This window comes from Pinus tabuliformis, chromosome 6, assembly GCF_031772625.1.
Source record: "Pinus tabuliformis cultivar Carrire ecotype Pingquan chromosome 6, CPIR1, whole genome shotgun sequence".
Classification (NCBI taxonomy): Eukaryota; Viridiplantae; Streptophyta; class Pinopsida; order Pinales; family Pinaceae; genus Pinus; species Pinus tabuliformis.
The window spans coordinates 1,719,291,516-1,719,310,930 of record NC_142292.1 but is presented as its reverse complement, the minus strand read 5'-3'; the positions used below and the strand labels follow the sequence as shown (position 1 = coordinate 1,719,310,930).

The 19,415-nt window shown below is 39.7% G+C and overlaps 1 pseudogene; it reads left to right on the top strand.

Annotated features, from left to right (window-relative positions):
* Positions 1-5,104: 5,104 nt before the first annotated feature.
* Positions 5,105-5,578, top strand: LOC149265656 (metallothionein-like protein EMB30 pseudogene; annotated as a pseudogene).
* The last annotated feature ends 13,837 nt before the right edge of the window (positions 5,579-19,415 follow it).

The window sequence follows — 19,415 nt, the reverse complement described above, 5'->3', positions numbered from 1 at the left end:
CCCTGCCAAGGATTGCAGAAAGCTCAAAACGTTATCATGAAACATTTCTCAATTCTACCATTGATGATCAAAGATATGACATCCTCCAAAGAAGAAATGAAGAAATCTTGATAGGGTTTATTACCATTGTTCAATCCTCAAAGGTAAATGAGTTTTATCCAACCTTTTTATTCATAAAATATAACTGTTATTCAAAGTTTAATTCTATTAAGGTTTTTACAGTTCAATTTCCTTTTGTATTTGGAGAGAAGACATAAAGCACTGATTGTGTAGCTTGAGAAGAAATCAACTAGTAACCAACTCAGTTCATATATCACTGCATTGGTTTTGACTGTTGTTGGTATCACCTTGATGTTAGTTGGTTCATCAACTCCCAGGCTCTTATGGGCCAGACCATTTGATCTTTGTGATTGGCTGACCCCAAATTGCGACATTCATGGAGAGAATCATATAAGTAATAATCTCTCACTGAAATCTCATTGATAAGAGAATTTATCTGACTTTAACCCCTCCTACTATGCTCATATATATTTGTAACCCCTATTTCATTTATCAAACAATGGAGATAAGCTCATGTTCCTTTAATCATGTGATAACTAATGTATTGTATCCAACCTAATATATAGAGAAGAGAATTAACATTATACATTCTTTCTTTAACAATAAGGCAGTTGTGTATTTTCAAATTTTATTACAATCATGACACTAATTTATGTTGCTAACCCACTGTATATTACCTTCCTATATTGTTGTCAAAAATGATAAACATTCTATGGGGCAAAATAACTTTTCCATACTCAACTGGAATCTCTATTGTTTCCTTTTTTATTATTATTATATACGTTGCAATGCTATAAGAAGAATCGGTTGAGGCAACCTTTCCTGAATCCAGATCTAAATATGATCTGCTTTCATCACTTAGGATCTTCCAATCTTCCTTCCCTCTGGGCATCGAGACAAATCAACATATCTAAGAAAACTTCTAAACTTTCCTCTCCACTGAGTCCTCATTTGCCTCTCTAGAGGCAAGGTGCAACACCTAAGCGAGTAAGAGAACTAGTTCACATTCTTTTCTTTCGAGTGCCTACACCTGGTGTTTCATACCCAACAATACTAGTAGCAAAGGGAGCATCCGAGTAAGAATATAAGCAAACAACACCGCCCAAGAAATTTGATGGACTAATTGTGCGACTAGTATCACTATGTAGGCAGTCACCCTCCTCCTGAACTTGGATTTGAATTCACTCCATGCATGTTACTTGTAATGATTGATCACTAATGTGGAAGGATCCATGTATTTTGTTATGTAACCTTATTTAAGCTGAAAATGATGAATCACACTAAGCAACAAAGGATGAAGAGCATCGAGGAACACTATTGACTGATGGTGTTGCCGATTATTTTCTCTTCATGTGTAGCCTTGTGTGGCTCTTCTCTTAGGATGCCTTTTTAGGCCTAAAAGTCCAAAGTTCTTGCATTTTATGGAGATTTTCCCAAATGGCCGAACTATGCTATGGAGATTATGTGTCTCCATGACTAAGGAATCCAATGCCTCTTCAATGATCCAGGATGGATTTGATCTAAATCCAATCAATTTTCTGTATTGGGTATCATTCTCCAGAAGAGATGACCATTTAGAAGAAAAAAATAAGTCCATCTACATTTGTATACATTATCCATTTGCATCTATTTCTAGCCATTAAGGCAAAGTGTGAAAACCCAACTACCTGAGGTTTGACTGAAGGCCATGGATGCCTTGTCACATTGTATTTATGTATGCCAATACCCATGGTTTCCTCCAGCTTTGACATTATGGACTTTGCAACCTTCAACCCTGTGACAAAGTTGCTGCATATGATTCCAAAATTGCTTAGAAACTATGAGAAAATGAGCTTGGAATACGGTTTAGGTGATCTTAGATCATGGGGCACATGTAAGCTGATATGTGGGGTTCATGCAACATCATGAGGTCTAGGTCTAGCAAGTTGAATTGTCAAAGAAAGAAATTTAAGTCAACTGGAGTTGAAGAAGGAACTTTTTTTCAATTTCATGCCACATGTGTGACTTATGGTTTTTGCAGAAGAAGCCGAAATCACAGGTCTCCAACAGCAAGCCAGATTTCTGAGCTATGGCTGAAATTTGAAGTAGTGAAACAAGTTTGACCATCATTGACTTGAAGGAAGAGAAGTTCACCAAGAAGAAGCTTTGACTTGGTCTTGGAGATATTTTTAGTCAAGGGTCTAGGTCTTGGAATTCATTAATTGAAGATTATATAAGAAGAATAATTCTTGTGGGTTTTCATCTCAGATTGGAGACGTTTTGGCCCTAGATGATTGCCTATATCTTTTGTCCTTTGTCTTATTTTTATTTACATATTGATAGTTGTTTGATGAAGAAAACACTAATAATAACTAGTGAAAGAATAAGCTAATTAAGTGAAGTAAAAATACACCACAGAGAGTTATCAACACAAGAGAAATCATTCAATGTTGTTGCCCCTAGATTTCTCAACACCCCTCTCTCTTTCCATCCATCTCTTTTCCTTTTAGCTACTCTCTCGTTGTCTCTCTAAACCTTCTTGCATCTCCCTTACTCAATATTTTCCTCCATTCTTCTTCTATTTCTCTCTCCCTCTCTCACTCCCCACATTATATTTCTCTTTACCTCTCTCTTTCTCTCTCAGTCCCCACATTATATTTCTCTTTACCTCTCTCCTCCTTACCCCTTCCTCTCTCTCATTGTGTCCCCCTCTCCCTCTCTCATTGTGTGTGTGTGTCTCTCCCTCCCCCCCGCCCCACCACTCGCTCTTTCCTTCCCTCTCTTCATCTCTTCTCTCCCCTATATCTCCCACCACCCTCACTCTCTCTTTATGTGTGCGTTTGTGTTGATTTTTCCTCTTTTTTTTTTTCACTCCCTATCTCTATCTTTCCCATGCCTCTCATGTCTTTATTCCCCACATTTTCTTCCCATTTCCTCTCTTTCACTCTATCCCTACCTCCCTCTATCACTCTTACCCCCCTCCCCTCTCTCTCTCTTACACACACACACACCCACCAATTTCAAGCCATAAGGAATTTTTAGTTTTTTTTGTTGGTTTTTTGTTTCCATGTTAGATGATTAATTAGGATGTAAAGTTATATAGACTAAACTCTCCGTTTTTTTGCTATTTTTCTTTTGAAATGCATGTTTGGATGGAAAAAAAACTATAGTTTTGTTAATAGTCTAGTTTCCCAAATAATAAACCAAAATAAACAAAAACTAGGATCTTCCAATCAATGTTCCTTAGATGAATATTAAAAGCATTCAAATATTGATGTTGGCATCAATGTAAACACCATTCAACATATCCCTCTTCCCTTTTTTCTCTAAAAATTCCTCCTCCCTTTCTCTATATTATGCACACTCCCTTACTCTATCTCCCCCTCTTTCCCTTTCCCTTTCTCTCTCCCCAACTCTCTCTCTCTCTCTCTCTCTCTCTCTCTCTCACACACACACACACACACACACACACACACATGCATGCTCACTTAGTATCTCCCCCTCTCTCCCTCTTCCTCTCCCCCAACTTCACTCTCTCTTCCTTCGTCACTATCCCCCCTCTCTCCCTCTTCACCTCTCTTCCTCTTCCTCTCTCTACCCCCGCTCTTATCTCTACCCTTTTATCACCCCCCCTCTCTCCCTCACCTCCCCCTCTCTCTCTTTGTCCCTCTCTACATATTCCCCTCTCTTTCCCTTCCTCTCTTTTCCTTTTCCCTACTCTCTTGTTGTCTCTCTAAACCTTCTTGCATCTCCCTTACTCAATCTTTGCCTCCTTCCTTCCTTCAATACCAATCTTCTTCTCTTTCTCTCCCCCTCTCTCACTCCACACATTATATTTCTCTTTATCTCTCCCTCCCTTCCCTCTTCCTCTCTCTCATTGTCCCTCCCTCTCTCTCTCTCCCCCTACCACTCCCTCTTGCCTTCCCTCCCTTCATCTCTTCTCTCCCCTATATCTCCCACCACTCCCACTCTCTCTTTTTGTGTGTGCGTGTTGATTTTCCCTCTTTATTTCACTCCCTACCTCTCTCTTTCCCATGCCTCTGATGTCTTTATTCCCCATTTACTCTCCCTTTCATCTCTCACTCTATCCCTACCTCCTTCTATCCCCTTCTCCCCTTTTTATCCCTCTCACATTCTCTCTCACACATACACACATGGATTTAAAACCATAAAATTGTTTTAATTCTTTTTGTTGCTTAATTCAATATATCTTTTAAATTAATAAATAAAAATATTTCAATAAAATATATTATTTTAATTTCCCCTAAAGAATAATAATACGTTAAGAGAATCACTATCATTAGGTACTTTCTTAAGGTGCAAGGAAATTTCCCAACCCATTAAGAGCGTTGAACAACAACCATGTTTTTAAAAAAACTGTCATTTGAAATAACGATGCAATGCAATGGTTAAAACTTCACCAGCAGTCGCAATCGGGAAAAAGGCGAAAACTCACTAGAAGTCACCATTTAGAAAAGTTGATAAGGTTGAGCCTTTTGCTCCCCACAAGTTTCTTGGGAAGAAAGATTTTTTATTTATTTTAAAATTAAAATGTCTGTTTCTAGTTTTATCTATTTCATTTTTATTTAATATTAGATAAACAAAAAGAGAATATATTCATTTGAGAGGAAATAATGATACAATTAAACACGGATGTAATTTTTTATCAATCAAATCTAAACACTAAATACTAGAATTACTTGTATCTTCCTCCACTACACAAATATAAGTGTGTATGTGTGGAGTACTCGTATCTTCCTCCACTACACTACAGACGTATAGACGTATAAGTGTGTATTGTTGAAATACACGTCTGGAGGATTGTAGAGGATTAGAAATGAGTGAACCCATGGCAAAGCCCACTGCGATTGAAAAGGAAAGGGTGGTTTGGCGTACTACTCAATTTCAACGTCCATTATTTAGATTCCTTTGGACTTTCACGCCGCTGCGCGTGCTCTCCACGCAATCCCTGTCCCACTCCAAAAGTATTTCGACCACTCGTCTTGCCATGGCAGGCCTATGGATTATCCGCTTTTCCATCTATAAATGCCACGCAAAGTTTTGCTTTCTCAACACATTCAAGAGTTTCTGAGAGAATTCAATTCTGTGTGGTAAGCAATATTGTGCAAAGATGTCTTCTGGTTGTGGAAATTGTGATTGCGCTGACAAAAGCCAATGCACCAAGAAGGGCAACACCTTCGGGTTGGAGCTCATCGTTGAAACCATCAACTTCCAGTACGAGAATATGGAAGGCGCAGAGAACGACTGCAAATGCGGACCAAACTGTAAGTGCAACGGTTGCACCTGCAACAAATGATGGAGCACATAATATAATCGATTACAATAATTCTCTACTCCCCTCCTCAGTAGACCCTCTATGTAACCTCTGAGGCGGAGTATTGATTATATAATAGATATTGTTGTTTAAGATGTGATGTTGAGGGGTTCTGTAGTTGAATTATACCTCATCTGCGGATCCCCTCAGTAAGGTAAACTATTGAAGTTCAAGTGGATATAAATATTTATTATACTGCGTGTACATATATGTGTTATAATGGTCAGCCTTGTTTTATCATTTTAACAATATTGGGATTACTGGCCAGTAACGTAGATCTCCCCCCACTTCAGTTTTCATTGCGAGCAATACGCAAAATATCACACAAATCGCTATATTGATGTTATACGATAAAACTGATGATATAGATCTATTGCCAAAAGGTTGCTCTTAGAAAGTTGTGTTTTTTTGTTTCTGTTTCAGAGAAACATATTTTACTTATTTGTAATTTTAATCATGTAAGGGCGTTCAGGAGATTTGACCCCGTGAACTCTCAAACTATGAAAGTGCTTTAGCAACAGGAGCTCGACCATTTGAGCTATCCCTTGGGGCTATTTTTTTAGGATATTTTTATTAATAATAATAATTATTATTATTAATTTTGTAAAAATTAAAATTAAAATAATTATTTTATATTTTTAATTTTTAACCTATTTTTATAAGTTTATAAAATTAATATTATAATTTATCATTGCTATATATTTATTTAAAATTAATTTACATTTATTCATATAATATTATTTCGTTAATTTTATAATATTATTTTTTAAGTAATTTATTATTATAATATTAGTTAAAATTATAATTTAAAAACATTAATAATTTTAATGGTAAAATGATAAAATAATTAGTGTAACTATATAAATTAAATTTTTGGGAATTTATTTATGATAATCATCAAAACACTTATCTATAATCCATCTCACAATGCCCAAATTATATATATAATTAACTATTATTAATTAAAAATAATAATATAGGAGTTAAACAATAGGTTTGCACCTCAAGAAGTGAGATTTGATACCTCTTTCCAGTTGGTAGATTTAAATCTAGGTTGGTTTAATTATTAACCTTTAAGTATGCCACATTAGAGAAAAATACCATGGGAAAAAAACATGGCTTAAGAATACCACTGAGAAAAAACCTTGGGTTGGAAGATTTTATGTTTTTATTTTATTTTATTTTGACTAAGTCAAAATGTTAAACATTACGATATCTCCCCATATTGGGTTGGAGATTGTCTCTCTACACAAAAATCATTATCTTGTAAATAACTTCTTTTTATAATATTATGAGCCAATACCACATAATATAAGACTTGTTGATATGCCATTTTTGTTAATTAATTTGAGATAAATTAATTACCATCTTAAATCCATCTTAACTCTTAAGATAAATGAAATGAGATTTTGGAATTAAGATAGATCTAAACTGGTTTATATAGTTATTCATTTACTTTGTATATATTTATTCATTTACTTGTTATTAATTCATTCTCTTCGATTATAATTTAAACAACATTTTTTTTAATATTTTTTCAATTTTTAATAAATAAAAATAATATTATACTATTAGATAATTCAATTATATATATATAGCAATCAACAATTTATAATTTATATATTTAATTAAAATTTTATGTTATTTTATTTTATTATCTGAATTATAAATTCTCGTAATTAATATCTAATTTAAATACGTTTTTATTTATTTGAAAAAGCACATCAAATAAATAAAAAAATTGCAATCATATTCAAATCTATAGTCATGTTGGACCGTCTCTCATTTCATCTCTACAGTTTTTATCTATTGGAAATACAGTTTTTATCTATTGGAAATGCACAATTCAATAGTCTGCTGAAAAGATACAGTCAGGCAATAGGTAACTGTTCCGTTCCTATTTTATTATAACTTTCTGATCTTATATTTAAAAATAAAATTAAAATAAAAATATCCCTCAACAAAATTAATAAAAATAGTTATTAATTATAATTTTTAATAATAATAATAATAATAATAATTATGATTATTATTAAGCATTTATAATAATTAATTAATTTTTTTTTATAATATTAATATCATTAATTATTTATAACAATAATTATTTATTATAATTTTTATTAATCATTTGGTTAAAAAAAAATTAAAATTAACACATAACAATAATTAGCTTACTAATTAATCGATTACTATACTAATTAAATAAATGTATTAAACAAAATTAGTTATACCATTTACATTAACAATCAATATTTAATTATAATTCCTATTAATTAATCCATTAAAATTAGTTATATTATTATAATAAATTAAATAAATTTATATTTTTTATTTTTTATTAATAACAAAAATTAAAAGAATTTATTAAATATGATACTATTAATTTAATGATACTATAAAGTAATTAATTAACTATTCTAATTAAATAAAAGTATTACAATAACAATATATATTTAATTATAATATCTATTAATTAATTAAATCTAATAAAATTAGTTATATTATTATAATAAATAAAATATCTATATTTTTTTATTAATAATATAATTAAAAAATTGATTATCTTTATTAAAAATGAATTTAAATATTATCTTTTTTTTTTCCCGTAGAAAAAGTCGTAATTTCTATTAAGTCATAAGAAATTACATTCTGTAGATGTCTGAGCATATGCATACTGAGGCTGGATGCCTCTAAAAAAGTGTCAAAAAACTAAGATAGTTGTTCCCTCCATGGAATGGAAACAAAATAACCGGCACATACATATCCCAACTGTTTTTATCTCCACGCAGGGAGTGTGCTCCGCGCAGGGAGACATGTATCTAAACAGCAAAAAAACAAAAAACTGTGGGTGTTTCTCCAGAGCTACGTACTGGCTGATATATAACTTTGCTGTATATGCAGCTGTAGATTGCTGCCGTGAAATATGGTTACCCCCGTGGGTCGATACATAATTATAACAGACTATATGAAAAACAAAGAAAAACAGTGAGTGTGTATGATGGTAACTCCTTTCAGTGCTGTGCTTCCCTTTGTGCCTGAGGATCAACAAAGGGTCTGTGATAGTGTTGAAAGAAGGTTCCATCCAGTTCTTCCTGGATTAGCCAGTCCTCTTCTTGCCTCTGCGCAGCTTGCTTGGATAGGTAGTCCGCCCGAGCGTTGCGCTCCCTGTAAATGTGATAGCAATCAAATTTTTCAAAAGCATCTGTTAGTCTGAGAGCCTCATCCAGTATATGTCTCAAAGAGAAAGCAGAGCATGTTGATTTTCTGTTGAGCCAGTTGCAGACAAGTTTTGAATCTCCAAACAATTGTAGTTTTGTGCATCTTTTCTCATGTGCAAAGGATATGAGGTGTTTGGCAGTGGTGAGCTCGGCATAGTTGTTTGTGCCCCGTCCCAGATGTATTTGGAGCTTGAAACAGTGGTTTTCTCTGAGGTAGAGGAGGGCTCCTCCCCCACAGCCTTCCTCTTGCGCTGAGCCATCAAAGTAAGCCCAGGGATAGGATTTATCGATGAGTTCCGGGGATATAGACCGAGGTGGGGCTTGTGGAGGATCATCGGGAATGAGTGCGAGGTCTGCAAGGATATGGGCAATTATGCCCGGCCAGAAAGGAGGTTTTTGGTCAAAAATCGCACGATTCCTTGCTATCCAGATTGACCAGCACATGAGTAGTGGAATGTTCCTATCTTTCCCAGAGTGCTGCTCCTGCCAGATTCTCCAGGCATCGACGATGGATAGGCCATGCCATTGATGGAGGGAGGGGGAGCGTGAAGAGAGGAGGGACCATTGTTCACTTACTACCGGGCAGGACAGGAAGAGATGTTCAGTGTCTTCCTCATTGCTTCTGCATAAATGGCACCAGAAAGGTCCATGGAAGGATCGTTTTTTTAAGTTTGCACCAGTGGGAATTTTGTTGCAGAGGATGGCCCACATGAGCATACACGTTCTGGGTGCTGCTTTTAGATGCCATATAGCTCTCCACCACTGCTGTGTGATTTTGGGCTGATATGGTTGCATGAGCTGTTGGTATCCATCCTTCGGAGTATATGATCCATTTTTTGCTAGTGCCCATACAATCTCGTCTTCTTCCTCCGTGATTCTAATGTGTGCTTGTGTGAGGGCCTCAGTATAAGACGCCCATTCTTGTCTCCATTGCTCCGGGATGTGGAGATCTAGCGGTGTCTTCCAGGCCTGTTGTAGAAAACTGGAGTTTTCTTGATCTGCAATATGTGCAATATGAGTGACACCCTGATCCATTAGATGTGCTGTGAGCTGCCCAGACAGCCGATGAGCATTGCCGCATCCTATCCATGGGTCTATACCAATGCGGACAGAGTTCCCCTGATGTATTCTCCATGTTAGTCCCTCCCGAATTAGGGGAAGGGAGTTAAGAACTGCTTTCCAGATGATTGAGTGTCTTCCACTTCCCCTATGTTCCCTGCGAATCCAGCTGAAAATGCTTTCCGGAGCAATGTATTTTTCCATAACTACTTGTTTCCAGAGACTCTGGGAAGTGAGAAGTTGCCATCCAAGTTTTGCTGCCAGAGCTTTTGCAAATAAATCAAGTCTTTTTATTCCCCAGCCTCCCCATTTCTTAGGCCTAGCAATGGTGTCCCATTTTACCCAGGCAAAGAGGTTTCCCTGTTTGTTCCCCTTCCATAGGAATCTGCAGCATATTTTTTGTAGCCTGGATAAGATTCCTCTTGGTATCCAAGCCAGAGACATCCAGTATACAGGCGTAGCTTCCAGCACAGCTTTTATAAGAGTGAGTCTTCCTGCCCTTGTGAGATATCTATTATACCAAACATTTAATCTCTTCTCCACCTTTGTGATTAGCCATATCCAGTCAGCTATTTTGTATCCTCCATGTTTCACTCGGAAGCCCAGATATTTCAGCCCTTCCTCCATAGGGTGAATTTGGAAGGGGAAGCGATTTTTTGTATAAATGATCTCTTGCTGTGAACAACCTGTCGCTGTTAAGGTGGATTTTTGAACATTTATTATCATACCTGTGGCCTTCTGGAAGAGATCAAAGACTAGATGTAATGTTGATGTGTCAGCCATGCTTCCGTTTAAGAAGATGAGCACATCATCCACGAACAGAAGGTGAGTAAGGGAGCAGTTGTCCGTGATTTTGATCCCTTTGATTCTGCCTCTCCTGTGTTCTGATGCAATCAGCCTGCTTAGCCCTTCCATGATGAGAAGGAACAGAAGGGGGGATAGGGGGCATCCTTGCCGGAGACCTCTTTCGGCTGTGAAGAAGGGGGAGGGGGAGCCATTTAGGAGGACACTGAACGGCACATCAGAGATACAGCTCATGATCCTCTTAATGAACATGAAGGGGAAACCCAAATGGGTGAGAAGCATACGGATATATAGTAAATTTGCCCTATCGAAAGCCTTGGAGAGGTCAACTTTGAGGATCATTCCTTTCAATTTCATGCTCTGTAATGAGTGAAGAAGCTCTTGGGCAGTGCCTATAGCTTCATGGATCTGGCGACGATGGAGGAAAGCAAATTGTTCAGAGGATATATTGGCAGAGAGGATGGGCTTGAGCCTGTTTGCAAGAATTTTGGCCAAGATCTTGTAGAGACAGTTACAGAGCGAGATAGGCCGAAAATCATTGAAGGATTCCGGCTTGTCTGATTTGGGGATGAGGGCAATGAAAGTGGCTTTGATGGCTGAGGGGACAGTTCCAGTGTGGCTGCAGTGATTGATTACTTTGAGGATGTCCTGGCCCAGCAGCTCGAAGAAGGCTAGATAGAACTCAATGGTCCAGCCGTCAGGTCCCGGGCTCTTGTCCTTTTGGAAGCCCCTGATGGTAGCTTCCAGCTCTTCCAAAGTAATGTCTTTTGTAAGCTCCTCTGCGTCCGCATCATCCACAAATCTGGGGAAGAGTTCTGCCACTCTCATTATTTCTAAAAGACTTGCTTCTCCCGGGGCCTTGTATATGTTCCTGAAATGTGAGGAGGCTAGGTAGGCAAGTTCTCCAGGATTGCTGACCTGTTGTCCTTGTCCATCTTGCAGCTCCCAGATAGTGTTGATCGCTTTCCGACCATTTGCAAAGCGGTGGTAAAACTTTGTATTCTCATCCCCTTCCTTGAGCCAAATGGCTCTGCTCCTTAGTCTCCAGCTATCCTCACGGTCTCGGAGGACTTGTGTTCTCCGATTAATGAGGCCTTCATACATAGATTTCTGATCTGGGGAGATGAAGGTTCCTTCTGAGTTGGATTCAAGAACCTCGATAGCTTGTTCAGCAAGAGATATCGTTTGATCATCCTGTTTTCTCTTCATTTTGGCCCAATCTCTTGAAAGTACTTTGATTTTGGAGAGGTTCCTTACAAAGCCTGTGGCTGGGTCTGCATCCTCAGGGATCGGATGTGCTTTCCAGAAATCAGATATTAATTTGATATATGAGGGGTCCCGGAGCCAAGTGGAATTAAACTTGAAAGGGGCCTTGGGGGCCTGTTGTCTTGCGCCCAATTCCAGATATATAGGTCTATGGTCCGAGATCCCGCCACTTCCAACCCATTGCCTAGATCTGGGATGATTGCTGTGGAGCACCTCCTTGATGATAAAGCGGTCCAGCCTCCTAGCAAGGCTTTGGTCCCCAGTTCGGTTGTTCTTCCATGAGTGTTGAATTTTGGCCGATGGGATATCTATCCAGTGGTGATCCTCGAGCAGCTGCCCAAAGAAGTCAGAGAGGGGATCGATTTGTGCCATATGTCCCCATGATTCAGAGAAACCCATAGAGAAATTCAAGTCTCCTCCCAATATAGTGTTCCCAGCTTGGAGGAGAGGGGAGCTGAAGAGCTTTTGCCAAAAGTGCTCCCTGTTAAGACAGGGTCCATAGACATTGATGATTCTAAGATTTTCCTCCAGATCTTTTGAGTATATGTCCGCACCCAAATAACCCCCTCCACCCCAGATATTCTTTAGGTTTATGGAGCTGTTCTTAAACCCGATAGCAATGCCCCCTGAACGGCCGGATACATCAATGGCGGAAAAGGTCCATCCTGGCAACCATGTTTCAAGGATGGAGGTGACAGAGTCTGCTTTGCAAAGGGTTTCTTGTAAAAAGATGATGTCCACCGGGTCCGAGAGTAGGAGACGCTTCAGGGCCAATTTTTTTTCCGGGCTGGCCAACCCTCTGCAGTTGAAGGATAGAATTTTCATGGAGGGGGGTGGGGGAGGGTGTCCTGTGCTCTAAGAACCCTATCAAGTGTATGTTGTCTGCCTTGGAGGACATCGTCCCCCGCTTGTTTCTGTGCCTTAGAGAACGAAGAGGGTCGGCCGCGCCCTTGCTTGGGCGAGAGGATAAGGGACTCCACCGACAGCCCAATGGAGTCCGTCACTTTCAGCTTGGAGGTCGAGCGGGTGGAGTACCTCGGCGAAGAGTTTACCGATGGGGAGGGTGAGGGAAAAGAGGGGAGGGGGAAAGAGGGAAGAGAGGAGGAGGTGGGTAAGCCCGATGGCTTCGGGATGGGGCAAGACAAATATAGCGAGCGGGGAGGGGGATGGGGCGGACAGGCGACCTTTACCAGGTCAAGTGCGGACGGGGAAGAGGGAGGGGGAATCCTGATAGGGGGGGGCATGCCAGGGGAAGATAAACTCAATGATGCAAGAAGAGAAGCAGAGACATTCAAAGAAGAAGACGTACCCGATGAGAAAACTACTCCTTTTGCAGCCTTTGAACGCGTCAGTGGAGGAGATGGAGGCCGGGTCGGGTTCGATGCTTGCTTCTTGCGGCGAGGTGCTGGAGGCGCTTCCACCGTATCAGAGGTAATGTTGTGCTCCGTCCTTGGTGCCACCACTGCAGGAGGGTCAGGTAGACCTTCTGTAGTGGGCAGGTCCTGACCTGTGGCAGCCTGCTGGGTCTTCTGGAGGAGGGGGCAGTCCTTGTAAAGATGACCCACCTGATGGCATCTTCTGCAGCGATAAGGGATACCCTCATAGTCGAGCTTCTGCTTCCTTGAAGTGGATTTCCATTGAATAGTGATATTTTCCGGCACACCCCCCCTGGTGTCCATGTGCACAAGTATCCTTGCATAAGCCATCGAGCCCGTCGAGATGTAGGATTTATCGGATTCCATGAATGTGCCAAGAGAGTTCCCAATTCTCCTGAAGATGTCTTCGGACCAATACTGAAGAGGCAAGCCCGGTAGTCTGACCCAGACTGGCCCAATTCCCAGCAGTTCCGTCTCCGGGTCGAAGAGGGGCGTCCAGCGCTTGAGGAGGACCGGAGCTTTTTCAAAATGCCAGAATGATGAAAGTACCCAGCTCGTGTGGTCCGCCCTTGCGAACCTTAGTGCGAACCATCCTCGCACGAATGTCTGGACAGATGGGATTTCCGCTAGATATTGGCCCCAAATCTCCGTGGCCCATTGCTTCAGTTTTGCCGCTGTGATATGTCTTCCCCGAATCCGGCCAACAAGGACACGGTCCGCCAAATCCATAGCGTCCCCCCACTGAATATCTTCTTCAAGCCTCAGGAAGACGTCCTCGGCTCTGGATCTGAAGCAGCGCTGTTTCTTTGAGGGGCGGGAGGACATGCGGCCCGGGATATCAGGTGCCTGTGAGCCCGCCGGGGGGGGGAACAGGGGGGGGAGGGTGAGGGATTGACCCAGGGGGGGGGATGGCCTCCGGGAGAGGGGGGATGGCGTGATAGCTGCCAGAGGGGACGGGGGGGGCAGTGGGAGGGTTAGGGTCAGCAAGGGGAGGGTTTTCCACGGGGTGAGCAGGGATCTCCACGGGGTTTGCAGGGAAATGGGAATGCGAGGGTAAAACCGGCAGATGGGGAGCGGCGCCATTCGGGGAGGACTGAAAACATTCCGCAAGGAAACCGAGAGAAGCCGGGGAGGGGACAGCAAATGTGTTCCAGGAGGAGGGCTCGCCAGGGAAAAGAGAAGAGGGGAGAGACGGGTCGATAGATGGAGAGAGATTCTCAAGGCTGGCAGACATATTTCCACTGTGCAGACCCCCAGAATATGTGAACGTGGAACGCCAGATGGAGCTTTCCGCCAGCGGGGAATCCGAGTAATCCACCTATTCAGAGTCCATGTCGACAGCTGCTTGAACCCTCCTCGAAACCTGGTAACCGCCTTGGTTCGGCACCGACAGTGGGGGGGACCGTTAGGGTTATGCAAGTGGAGCAGCAGGTGCACAGGTCGATCACGCAGGCTGTAGAGAAAGCGACTGCCTCCGTTAGCTGCCGGCGGATCCGGATGTCTAAGCCCCGTTCCGATGAGTGAAAGAGAGTCAGCGACCAGGTAAAAAAAACTAGGGTAAAAAACGGGGGAGCGGGGGTAAAGAGTGGTAAGGAGCCGCGGGTCGAGAGGGATAAAACCCGGCGCGGGGATCGAAATGGGAGTACGGGGGTGAGGTGGCTACAGGGCCGTAGAACGGCCTGTAACCCCTACCATGATGGTTCCATCAGCCCATGTCGCAGAGCCGAAACCCCATCAGAGCTCGTCGTCACCAGTGTTCATTAACTGCCTGAATTTAAATATTATCATTATGATATTTATTAATTATTGATTGATCAATTAATTAATTAACAAATTGGAATTTAAGGTATAATAAGAAATCAAAATTTAGTAGCAGAAATTAGTCACATTACATTAGAAATCTATTAAATAACCAATTAAAAACTATTCATCAAAGGATCTTTATATATATATATATATATATATATATATATATATATATATATATATATATATATATATATATATATATATAGTACAACTTAGATTATAATACAACTTTAAAACATGATTAATAATTATAAATAAAAATAAATAGCTAACGAAATAAATAAATAACACTATTGTTAAAATATATGCACTTGGTCATCCATGCACTGATGACATTCAATATCGAATGTAAACTAATATTGAAATTAATCATTGCAAGCCATATGTCTTCCCCTCTTTTCTTTCCCAATAGGATACTCACAATATGCATAGACTTTGTCATAATAACTACTCAGATAACAACATCCTCGCTACACCTTTCAAGCAGCTATTAGTTAGTCACCTGAGCTGGTAACACCGTGGAGATGGGTGGCTCGATCTGAAAGGTTAACGAATAGATGAAGAATTCAATAATAGAAAAACTGGTTTGTAGTTTATTTTCCTCAAAGAGGAATTGCAGGCAAGTTATGGCTCTTGATAAGAACAGTTAAGATCACAACATTGTGACTTAGAACATATTGAGTAGATCAACAAGTGACTTGATCTTATCTCATCAAAGAAGACACATAAGATTGAAAAATATTGAATCAGTAATAACACTTCTGAGCTTAAATCAAATCGATTGCGGATTCATGGAACATTATGGGATCTGACAGACATAACTGGTTTGTAGTTTATTTTCATCAAAGAGGAATTGAGGACAAGTAATGGCTCCCAAGATCAGTTAATACCACAACATTGTGCTTCAAAACAATTGTTGAGTACATCCACAGATCAAGTGACTTGATCTTATCTTATCAAAGAAGACACATAAGATTGAAAAATATTGAATTAGTAATAACACCCGTGAGCGTAAATGGATTGCAGATTTTTGGAATATTCTGGGATCTGACGGACATGGATGAGGTCAAATAAATAATTTGCCTCACCTATGTCACTTAGATCTCAAAATATTTTGGAAATCCATAATCAACATAAAGATGCCCTAATAACACACTGTTGCTAAAATAATTTTAGTAAAAGTTGCCTGATCACTTAACAACTCTCACAAATGGATGAGGCCAAATAAATAATTTACCTCACCTATGTCACTCAGATCTCAAAATATTTTGGAAATCCACAATCAACATAAAGATACCCTAATAACACATTGTTGTTAAAATAATTTTAGTAAAAGTTGCCTGATCACTTAACAACTCTCACAAACTAATACATAAACTAACCAAACATGTTCATAGGAAGTCAACATAGGGCACACACCCAAACATGTTCATAGGAAGTCAACATAGGGCACACACCCAAACATGTTCATAGGAAGTCAACATAGGGCACACACCCAAACATGTTCATAGGAAGTCAACCTAGGGCACACACTTTCTAGCTGATTTTCATCTAAGTTTAATCGCTTAACAACTCTCACAAACTAATACATAAACTAACTAAACATGTTCATAGGAAGTCAACCTAGGGCACACACCCAAACATGTTCATAGGAAGTCAACCTAGGGCACACACTTTCTAGCCGATTTTCATCTGAGGTTAAATATCAATGGGTCTAATCTAAACATGTTACTAATTTTTTTTTTGGAAGTTGGGTTAGTGAGACATGTTTGAGGGGATTGAACTTCTGATCACTTGGATTTACAAGGGCTTTCCAACATGATTTTTCCAATTGTGCTATCACCTGCAGACAACAAGCTACTAAAATATTATCCAAACAAACATAAAATTTAGAAAAAATAATCAGGCTCCTTAGCATCTAAAAGCGAAATTGAATTTGGTCTAGACATTAGGTCAAAAGAAAAAAGCTTTAAATTACTCAAGGTGGGAAATGTCCATGAAATAACAAGAAAGAAATTTCCATTTTTTTGCAATGGTAGTCACCGTCAGCACCTCCTTCATGGTGATCGAGGTGCTATCTACAACCATGACATAAGAAAAGAAAAATTTTAATTCTGATCGAACATATTCAATTTCACAAAAATTCCTAGAACAACCAATATGCCAAAAAAAACTTGTCAATATTCAACCAACCCTGCAATATCAGGCTTGTAAAAAATAATAGAAAAATGTGAATACTGGAAGTCGATACCAGAATCCACCTTGATACGAATTTGACCACTGTTGAAATAGAAGATCAAGGATTTGAATAGTGTTTTGTAATCGCACCACTCCAATGGTTGATGTTGAGGAAGAAGTAGAATGTAACGACCCTGTGATCTAAGTTGCTCCAGAGAGACACACAGGACAAAGAGGGCTTATGGAAGCTTGAAAATCAAAGTGATCAAAATGATTTCGAATTAGGACCAGAGCGTAGATCTCGTCATCTTGATCGTGGTGGTGTGAATGGTTCATCAAACCGAGTCCGTATGCGAAAGTTAGGAGAAGTCAAAGTTTAGGTTGACTTTGGTGACTAGGTAGGCTTAAGGAGGCTGCAATTTGGACAAAATCCAGCCACCAGATTCCGGCCAACCTGGGCCAGATTCTAGGCGAATTTGTGGCTTGATTAATTTGTCTCCTTCGGTTAAATTTCGAATTTTTAAAAATGACCATGGACTTTTTTTTGTTAAAAAATATATATATATATATATATATATATATATATATATATATATGGTGGTAGGCCATGCCACCACTGTCGGATCCCAAATAAATTATATTTATAAAAAAATTGGGCCGACATGCTGTGACCCCCATCAGCCCCCCAACCTTACCATAACAAATTTACATTAAATGTGGCTCGGCGACCATCACCCGACCGAGCCCTCCAACCCACACCATAACATTAAAACATAATATATGGGGTGGGCACAGGCCACCTCCGGTGGACTTGGCCCACACCCCCAAGACCATAACCTCATGCACCATATTAAAAGGGAGGCCTATGGGAGTTGAACCCATGGCCGGTGGGAGGGCTGACCCTGCCCACGTGGCGGCCTCATATGCCACCCCTCTAATGTAACTGTCATGCATGTACAAACAAACCTCTGTTGGTTCCAAAGTTAATGCAACCACCAAACCATAAAAATGTGCGCCGTTTGTAATTTAAAACAACACACCAAAACAATAAAATATTACGGGCCATGTTTCAGAGGGGTGGGGATTTGAACCTCGGATCCCGTGGTCCCCATTGTTATGTTTTGACCAACAGACGAAACAAATTTCTTGTTTACTCCGCCACCAGTTTAATATATAAACCCTTCTTTTATTTGCACAGGAAGAAGTATGGAGGAACCAAGAGTGGGCACGGAAATTGAGATGATTTTTTTAATTAATTTATTTGCAGTTGGAACCATGATTGAGTGAAATTTCCAGGAGGGTGAAATTTTTGCAGTGTCCAAATTGGGAAAATTTTATGTCGATCTTACGCCTCTCAGTGAGATGAACCCCATGGAGTAGTTAGTTTCCTGATTTGAGCAGCCGATTTGTAGAGGACCAGGAGGAGGGAAACTTTGAGGAATCTAGGGGGAATCTAAAAGATTCCTTAAGCCCCGGATTTTCACTTTCTTAGAATTCAGAAATTTGACACTCGATTTTGCACTATTAGACGCCACAAATCTGATGGTGTGTTCAGATTTTCCATTTACTCATTTCATTTTCTAGCCACTTTTCTAAGTGGATTGCAGGTGTCATTGTGCAACGTGCGAGCAGTCAATCCATGAGATTCGACACAGTGAGATTGATGGTACAAACAACTTCAGCAGTTTGACATCCTTTTCTTTAGATAGCCCTAGGATGTGAGGTATATGCAGTGTGTTCATGTACTTCTTTTTGCGATGCATTGTGTTGCACAGATCCCTGTATGATGTTTGATGAGGGATTTTGTTTGTTACTTGTTTTCATGATTCCTACTTGATGTGATGCGGAATCATTCGTGTGATGTACGTGTGGTCATGATTCATCATGTTTTTTTCGAGATCCCTTTGTCGTCATGTTGATGGGATACTCATGTTGTCACCATGTATGTTTGCATTGAGATCACTTTTATGCCATGTTGGTGGGTTCATCATCATGCATGAGTTTTGTGTCATACTGATAGGAGTCATTTTTGACTAAGAGTCCCTGTAGCGGAACATCTATTGGAGCCACTCCTGCTTGAGGGCATTTTCCTTGTATGATAGCGACATCACCTCTTATGTACATCATCACTATTGACAACACTTAATGCAACGATCTACACCATCTTGACACCGAGGCCCGGAGACGTAGTCCCTCCTGGACGAACTCCGTTATCAATGGCTTATGTTTTCATGTGTTGATGATTGTCATGTTCCTCTTCTTTGCAACATGTATATGTATTCATTTATGTTCTTTTAATAATGCAATTTAACACATCACGGAAGTATAAGG